This window comes from Dipodomys spectabilis, unplaced genomic scaffold (assembly GCF_019054845.1).
Source record: "Dipodomys spectabilis isolate Male_0828 unplaced genomic scaffold, ASM1905484v1 ptg000290l, whole genome shotgun sequence".
Lineage (NCBI taxonomy): Eukaryota > Metazoa > Chordata > Mammalia > Rodentia > Heteromyidae > Dipodomys > Dipodomys spectabilis.
In genome coordinates, this window is record NW_024870967.1 from 1,481,436 (window position 1) to 1,489,115 (window position 7,680).

Below are 7,680 nucleotides of genomic sequence, written 5' to 3' on the forward strand. Positions count from 1 at the left end.
ATTTCACATTAATCCTAATTCTAACTCTACTTGTTATTCGAAGATTTACTTTGTTTGACCCTAAATTTTCCGTTTCCCTAATGCTTACACTAAGCCTAGCTGGAACTAAAACCTAACTTTCACCCTAATGATAATCCAATTCTAATGTTTAAGAAAAATACACTAGCTTTTAATCATTCTAATAAATACTCCAGTTTTCACTCTGGAAATGAGTTTCAGTTTGCCCTAATTCTCACAAATTTTCTGACTCTACCTCGAAAGTTATCTTTTTCCCTAACAGGAGCCATTATATTACTTTTCCTCACATTCTCTTACCAGGAAAAATACCGTAGTTTCCATTGATTCTGCCTTTTTCTGAACCACTGTATCTGAAAAGAGTTTCAGATTTACTTACCATCTAGTCCATTACTTAACGCTAACTCTCAACCTAAACTTGTCTGGAAAACTCTTATTAATCACTACAAGAATGATCACTGAGAAATAAATATAATGATAATGTTCTAGTTACTATTCAGCCTCATATATTTGCTTCTACTTGTTAGCGAACACAATTTTATACTAAAAGCTTTATTATTCGTAACAGTAAATATAATCAGAAGAAAATACTGACCCTAATCTTAATCCAAATTATATGACAATACTAACACTAACACAAGTACACTAGTTTTCACTCATCCTTCCAAACATAGGTTTCAATTTTTCCAATATCTTAGTCATTTTCTAACCCTAAACGTAATCTTTCTTAACTGGAACATTGAGAATAACCATCAGCCTAATTGTGAGTAGATTCTAATATTAATAGCAATACTCTAGTTTACATTCATTCTAATTCTTACCAGGCTTATATTAAAATTTACCTTCAATTAGACCCTCATTTTTTTTTCTCCTTCACACTAAGCCTAACCATTGCTGGAATCCTAACTAACCATTACCTTGACACTAATCCTATCCCAATTCTAAAATTTATGAAAAATGCTCATTTTGTGCAATCCTAACTGAAATTCCATTGGTAATTCTTGAAATAAATTGTAGGTTTTCTGTAAACCCTAAAGATTTTTCACTCTTAACTCTGAATGTATTTTGTTCCATAACAGGCATCATTATACCCATTGATCTCAAATCTTGATTTTATGAAATACATTGTACTTCCATTATCCCAGCTTTTCCTGAATTCCTAGAACCTAAAAAAAGGTTCAGCTTTACTTAATATTTAACATTTCTTTTTTTATTTTTTCCTTTTTGTCGGTCGTGGGGCTTGCACTCTGGGCCAGGGCATAATCCCTGAGTTCTTTAGCCCAAGGTGTGTATTTAACCAATTGAGCCACAGCACCGCTTTTATGTTTTATAGTGGTTAATTTGAGATAAAAGTCTCATGGACTTTCCTGCCTGGGCTACCTTTGAACTGCGATCCTCAGAAAATAGCTTCCTGAGTAGCTAGGATAATAGGCCTGAGCCACTAGTTTAACCCATTTCTTTACTCTATCCTCAACTCCAGTTAACCAGAAACCTAATCTAAATCACATTCTGATTTAACACCAAATGGTTAATGTAAGGAAAATTGTCTAGATTCTATTCAATCACACATTTTTTTGGCTTCTAATTCTAATTGGAAAACTGAAATTCACCTTAAAGCTTATCCTTCCCTAACCCTAACCGGAACAAAAATGTATCTCACACTTTAAACCAAATTATATCTGAATGTTTAAAGTAACACAGACTGGTTTTCATTCATTCTTCTTAAAATATGTGGCAGTTTTACACAATGTCTTACATGTTTTTCTCATCTTAACCCCATTCTAACTGGCACACCTTTCCTAATCCTAAACCTACGTATAACCGAATCATCATGTAAGTAGCAAGCCACTTTTTTCATATTTATCCTAACTCTTGCTCAGCGTGTAGGTCTAACTTTTACTTGCATTTTGAACATAAATTTTTAACTGTTTTTCTATGTCCTGTCAGGTTTTATTTTACATTATTTTTAAAATTTTTATTTTGTTGAAAAGATGCTTTAAAGAGGGATTAGTTACATATATAAGGTAAGGAATACGTTTCTTGTTGAGCATTGTTACCCCTTTCTTTCTTGTTCTCTCACTATCCCATCCCTCCCCACTTCTCATACCTTTCCCTTCCCATGGTATAAACTTCATTTTCAACATAGTGTCTTGTGAGTATCATTGTTGCAATGGTTCATCCTGTGATGAACCTAAATTTTCTATTTCTCTAATCCTAATTCTAATTCTGTCAGAGATCCTAACCCTAAAAATAATAATAATGATAGCTCAATTCAAAAGTTAACAAAAGATATTCAGGTTTTTATTTATTCTATTAATTCACTGTACATCTTGAATTAACTTGCAGTTTAGCTTAAATCTTCCAAATTAGTTTATATGTATATATAAAGATGTAATTTTATGTGAAAAACAGAAGATCTTTGGAGGAAGGAGTAATGAGAAAGAAATAGAGGGAGTATAATCAAATACCGTTAAAGATCTTATGGAATTGTCACTTCTGACAATTAATATCTATTAACAAAATAACTAAAAATTAATAAAGAACACACTGCCTTCTAATGTTCTTTAAGAGAGCCATGATCTATCTTCTGAAAAAAAAAAAAAAACTCGTGTTAGATAAACTTTGTCCATGCATAATTTATATTGTTTGCCAATTATTTAACTTAATGAATAAAAATTTATCAAATAAGATTCCATGACAAAAATATAAAACGATTACTTAGCAATTGTTTGAGAAAAAGTTATTGTCATGAGTTTTAAGAAATGGAATTGCTATTTCCCTGCAAAGCAATGACTTAGGTTTACTAATCTAGTATTTGTAGTAAGTTTAGAGAACATAATTGGCATGAAAAACAACTAACTGTACATCTTGTTTCTTGAATGAGTGATATTTTAAACATTGTCTTTTATTCAAATAAATACTTAGGTTTACATTTCAAAATAATTTCAATTTTATCTCCTTTCAGAACAAGTACTTACCCTGCAATTAAATGTACTAGCATATTCAGGTATTTAGAAGCTAAATTTTCTATGTTTTACATGTAGCTCTACATATTCAGGATGACATGATTTTTTTATTCATAAATGTCTAACGTCAGATTTTTGCTTCATCAATAAAAATTGGCTCATGAGTTTGTAGTGAAGGCTCCAGTAACCAGAGTGGTCAACACCATTTCCTGAATTCTAAATTTTAAATCAAATCATTTTTAAGCTTTGATAATATCATTTATTGTCTCTTCAGAGCAATTAATCTAAAACAAATACTACTTTTAAACATTTCACTCACATTGTAAAGAATATTAACATAGGTCAAAAAGAGACTAATTATTCCAGACTCATCATATTTGGTGATCTTAGTGTGAAGAATGCAGAGAGTAGAAGGTCCTTATACTCAATAAATAGTTTTGGTTAAATTAAGTCATATATCTGGATTTCTAATTTGGAGGTTAATCACATGGAAACAGGAAAACAATAAAAAAAGTACTTTGGAATCAACAGAAAAAGATATTTGTGCATGTACCACAGTTGCTTTATTTGTTTGTAGGTGAACACTGGACTTCGATTTCTATCTTAGCTGTTGTTGTGAATAATGTGAATAACAATGAATTACAGATATATTTATGAGTTACCCAGAGAGAAATAATCACACGATTGGTGGGACAGATGATATTTCAACTTTGGATTTCTTTAGAAAACTGCATACTACTTTCTACAACGAGAACACTAACCTGTATTTTGACCAAGAGTGTTGAAAATTTCCTTTTCTCCACACTGTCGCCAGCCAACATTATTACATTTTTGAGTTTTTTTAAAGGGCAGGTTTTTACTGTGTGCAGTACCCAAGACTGGCCTTAAACTCAAATCCTTTTACTCTACCCTCCAATCACTTGGAATTACCAGCCTTTACCTCCACACCTGGTTCCTTGGATATTTTTTATAAGAGTTATATTAGTTAAGAAGTAGCATCAAAGTAATTTTGAATTGCATTTCTCTAATGACTTCTGCTCACAAAGCATTAAGCTAGCACAGAAGTTGCATTAAATACAAATTTGTAAATCCGCAGGCAATTTTCAGGGCTTTTTGGAAAACATGTCTATTCAGAACTTTTGTCCATTTTTAATCAAGTTTCTTGTTAATCCCATCTTTAATCTCTCTATAGAAAATCAATAATTAATTCAAGGTAGTAGAAAGGAAAAAAATTAAGCAGCTCCTAAAATTTTTAAATTTTTAATAACATGATATTGCTTAAATCATTTTCTGTTAACGCTTGAGACTATGTAACTCAATTTAGTTAAACCTTTTACAAGGCTTTATATATTTTATTTATTTTACTTTGATTGTTCTTTCCAAAGCCTGTACGGCTAATTTCACTTTCTTTCTTTCAGTCTCATGTAGTTCAGATTTCAAACTGAAGAATAAATGGAAGGAAGCAAACAAAAAATACAGTTCCCCTCATCTGATGATGCCTCTACAAGAATGAGGAAAGTGTTCATCCTTCTAAGGACCTATGATAAAATATCAAAAAGACATTTTATTCTTCTAGATCTTCCTTATCATTGCTATGTAACTTAAATGAAGTAAAACACAGTATACTGCTCCGATACTTTTATGTTTTTTCAAGTTTGCACATTTTTATATGGCTTTCACCTCAGTCTACAACATTCCTTCATTGTTCTGTCTCTGATATTTTTACACTATCACGACATAAGATAACCAGTTTGATTTACAGCATGAGAAGTTATCCACCTGGCTTACTTGGAAGCTGAGCATGGTCAATAGATATTACTTCTGGTTGCTAACACTACATGTAATGATTTCTGTACTACTTATCATATTCTATTTAATATTTAAAAAAGAATGCTGGCTAAACTCAAAGGTCATTCATAGGTTTATGTTAAGTGTTTCACAACTTTTATTCTCTTACTTCTTAAGATAACATTTGGTATAATGCTAATGTTATTACCATTGTAGTGTTGGGAAAAATTGTAGTAAAAAACTGTAAGTGCATGGCCCAAAGATACACACAGTGAGGAAGGAAATGAGTCAGTTTCCAAAAGTCTTTCAGCAATGCCAAAAAGGTGGGTAAAATCTCTCCATTCTCTTATACTCTCAATTCAATATTCATATTGTCCAAGAAATAATAGCATAGCAAATATTTCCCATGGTGATTGTTTTCTGTCACATTTTGTCTTCAACACAGAGTGTGTTGGTGACCTTAGGTTATCATGCACAGAGCTGAGCTTACAAATTGAGGTCCGAAGACAGCCAAATTTCTTCTGTCCCACAGTTCCAGTTTCTTTTTTAAAAAGTACTAAAACTTTTAAATATCATCACTTACTATCTTTTAACAATCCCCAAACGAATTAAATTGACATATAATCACTCAAAAGGCTTTCAAATTCGGTGATGATAAAACAGGCCCCCATGAAGTAAATTTTCTTTTACTTTTAAAATTGTTCTAAAAGCCTTGTGCTGGCTGGTCTCACCTATAATCCTATCTACTCTGAATATTTGCTCAGGAGACTGAGATCTGTGGATAACACTTGGGAGCCAATCAGGACCAAAAATAAAACTTCATGAAATTATTTTTCAAAATGTTTAATGAACTAGCAAAGAGCCAAGAATTGCTTATATCGTAGCTTATATCGTAGCTCACCAATCTAGATAGGAAAGGCCTAGTAAGGCCTTGAAGCCCTGATTTAAATTCTGAGCATTCCAATATACATGCAAGGTGTTTGTTCTCATGCACGTGCGTGTATGCTTGTGCGCTGCCGCACTCACACACACACACATTTATTCAAATTACCTTCATATCAGTGTTCTGAATTAATTTCTTTATTAACAATATTATATGGGTAATATAGAGGAAATAAACTCTTCCACCTAAGAAAATTTTTATATGTTTTTTTATGGTAATAATACTGTGCAGAGGGGTCACATTTACATGAACATGGAAACTAGTAAGTTTCCTAACAAGCATTGTTACCTCCTCCTTTATATTTCCCCTACCATCCCTTCCCTCCCACCTCCACAAGTACACTCCCCTCCCCCTTCCTTCCTCCGCCTAAATTGTAAAGTTCATTTTTCAACATAGTGTCTTGTGCATCTCATTGTTACAATGGGTCAACCTGTATCACTATTTGAGCATTTTTTCCCTTCCCCTCCCCAAATTAGAGAAGCATACATACAAGATGTAAGTGTACCAACTTCAAATACAGAGAAAACAGGGGTTATAGTGTGGGGAGAAACATACAAAAAACAAAAAAAATGACATCACACATTATAAGTACGTTAGAAACAATAGCAAGAAACAAAAACCCACTTGTGTCCCTATCATGGGGTTCAATTTCTTTAACATCATCTTATCTGGTTATATGCACATATCTTTTGAACTTTTCTGCTTATCCCAGACATACATTCGTTATTGAAAATAAGGGAAATCATGGGACCTATATTTCTTTGGACTTGGCTTACTTCACTCAGTAAATTTTTTCCAAGTTTTTCCATTTCCTAACAAATTGGGCGATATTATTCTTTCTGATGGAGGCAAAGAATTCCATTGTGTATATATAACACATTTTCTTGATCCATTCATCTAATGAGGGCATCTGTGTTGGTTCCATATCTTAGCTATCGTAAAGAATGTTGCAATAACCATAGTTGTGCTGGTAGTTTTAGTATGGTCTTTTTTATGATCATTTGGATGAATCCCCAAAAGTGGGATTACTGTGTTATAGGGGAGTTTTATGTGGAGTCTTCTGAGGCACCTCCATACTGCTTTCCAAAGTAGTTGAACAAATTTACACTCCCACCAAGAATGCAGTACCGTTCCCTTGTGGCCACATACGTTTCAGCATCTGTTGCTGTAAATATATGGAACGCTCCAAGACTTTGCATGTCATCCTTGCGCAGGGTGCATGCTAATCTTCTCTGTATCGTTCCAATGTTAGGGTATGTGATGCTAAATTGAGCACAGAACAGTTTTTATATATAAAGTATAATGTTTAATTGATTTTATTAAGCTAGGCAATTCAACAAAAAGTAAGTTCAAAAGAATTGTTGTGAAATTATAGAATCATGTATTTCTTACATAAGCACACAATTAAGAATAAAATCAAGATAGACATGCCAAAAACAAAATAATTCCAGATATTTGTAGTTCAAGAGATGTGTAGGAGGAGAAATTCAATTATTCTATACAAGGCACCTGTCAAAATGAACATTGCAGCAAGTGTTAAGGTTTGTTAAAAGTTTTAATGTTTTAAATATGCTTAATTTTGAGATTTTGCTTATATATGCCAAAAATAGGACTGTTTGGCAGGTATAAAACTTTTCTGTAAAGTATTTAAGATTTATGATAACAGACATTAAGTACTAAGTATGTACATTTCAGAGTTTATGGAAACTTTATTAATGAGAAGTTGCAGTCTTTGTGTAAAGGAGCAGAGTGAAGAGTTACGACTTAAACTACAAAGTTTCTGTTAAAAGTTTAGTGATTCCTTACTTTATTTGTTAGCAAGGAATAAATGATGATATAAGCCATAATGTACACATGTATGTTACTATTCACACACATACATATTCTCATGTATACATGCACCCATGGAGAAAGACACATAATTACAGCCAACACAAGTTTCACCAGTTGTTGAATATGCCTTAAAAG

General features: G+C 32.5%; 1 non-coding gene across 1 annotated transcript; it reads right to left on the reverse strand.

Annotated features, from left to right (window-relative positions):
- Positions 1–6,881: 6,881 nt before the first annotated feature.
- On the reverse strand, positions 6,882–6,988 carry LOC122126908. Its single transcript, XR_006151037.1, has one exon. It is a non-coding gene; the product is annotated as a U6 spliceosomal RNA (small nuclear RNA).
- Between the last annotated feature and the right edge of the window lie 692 nt (positions 6,989–7,680).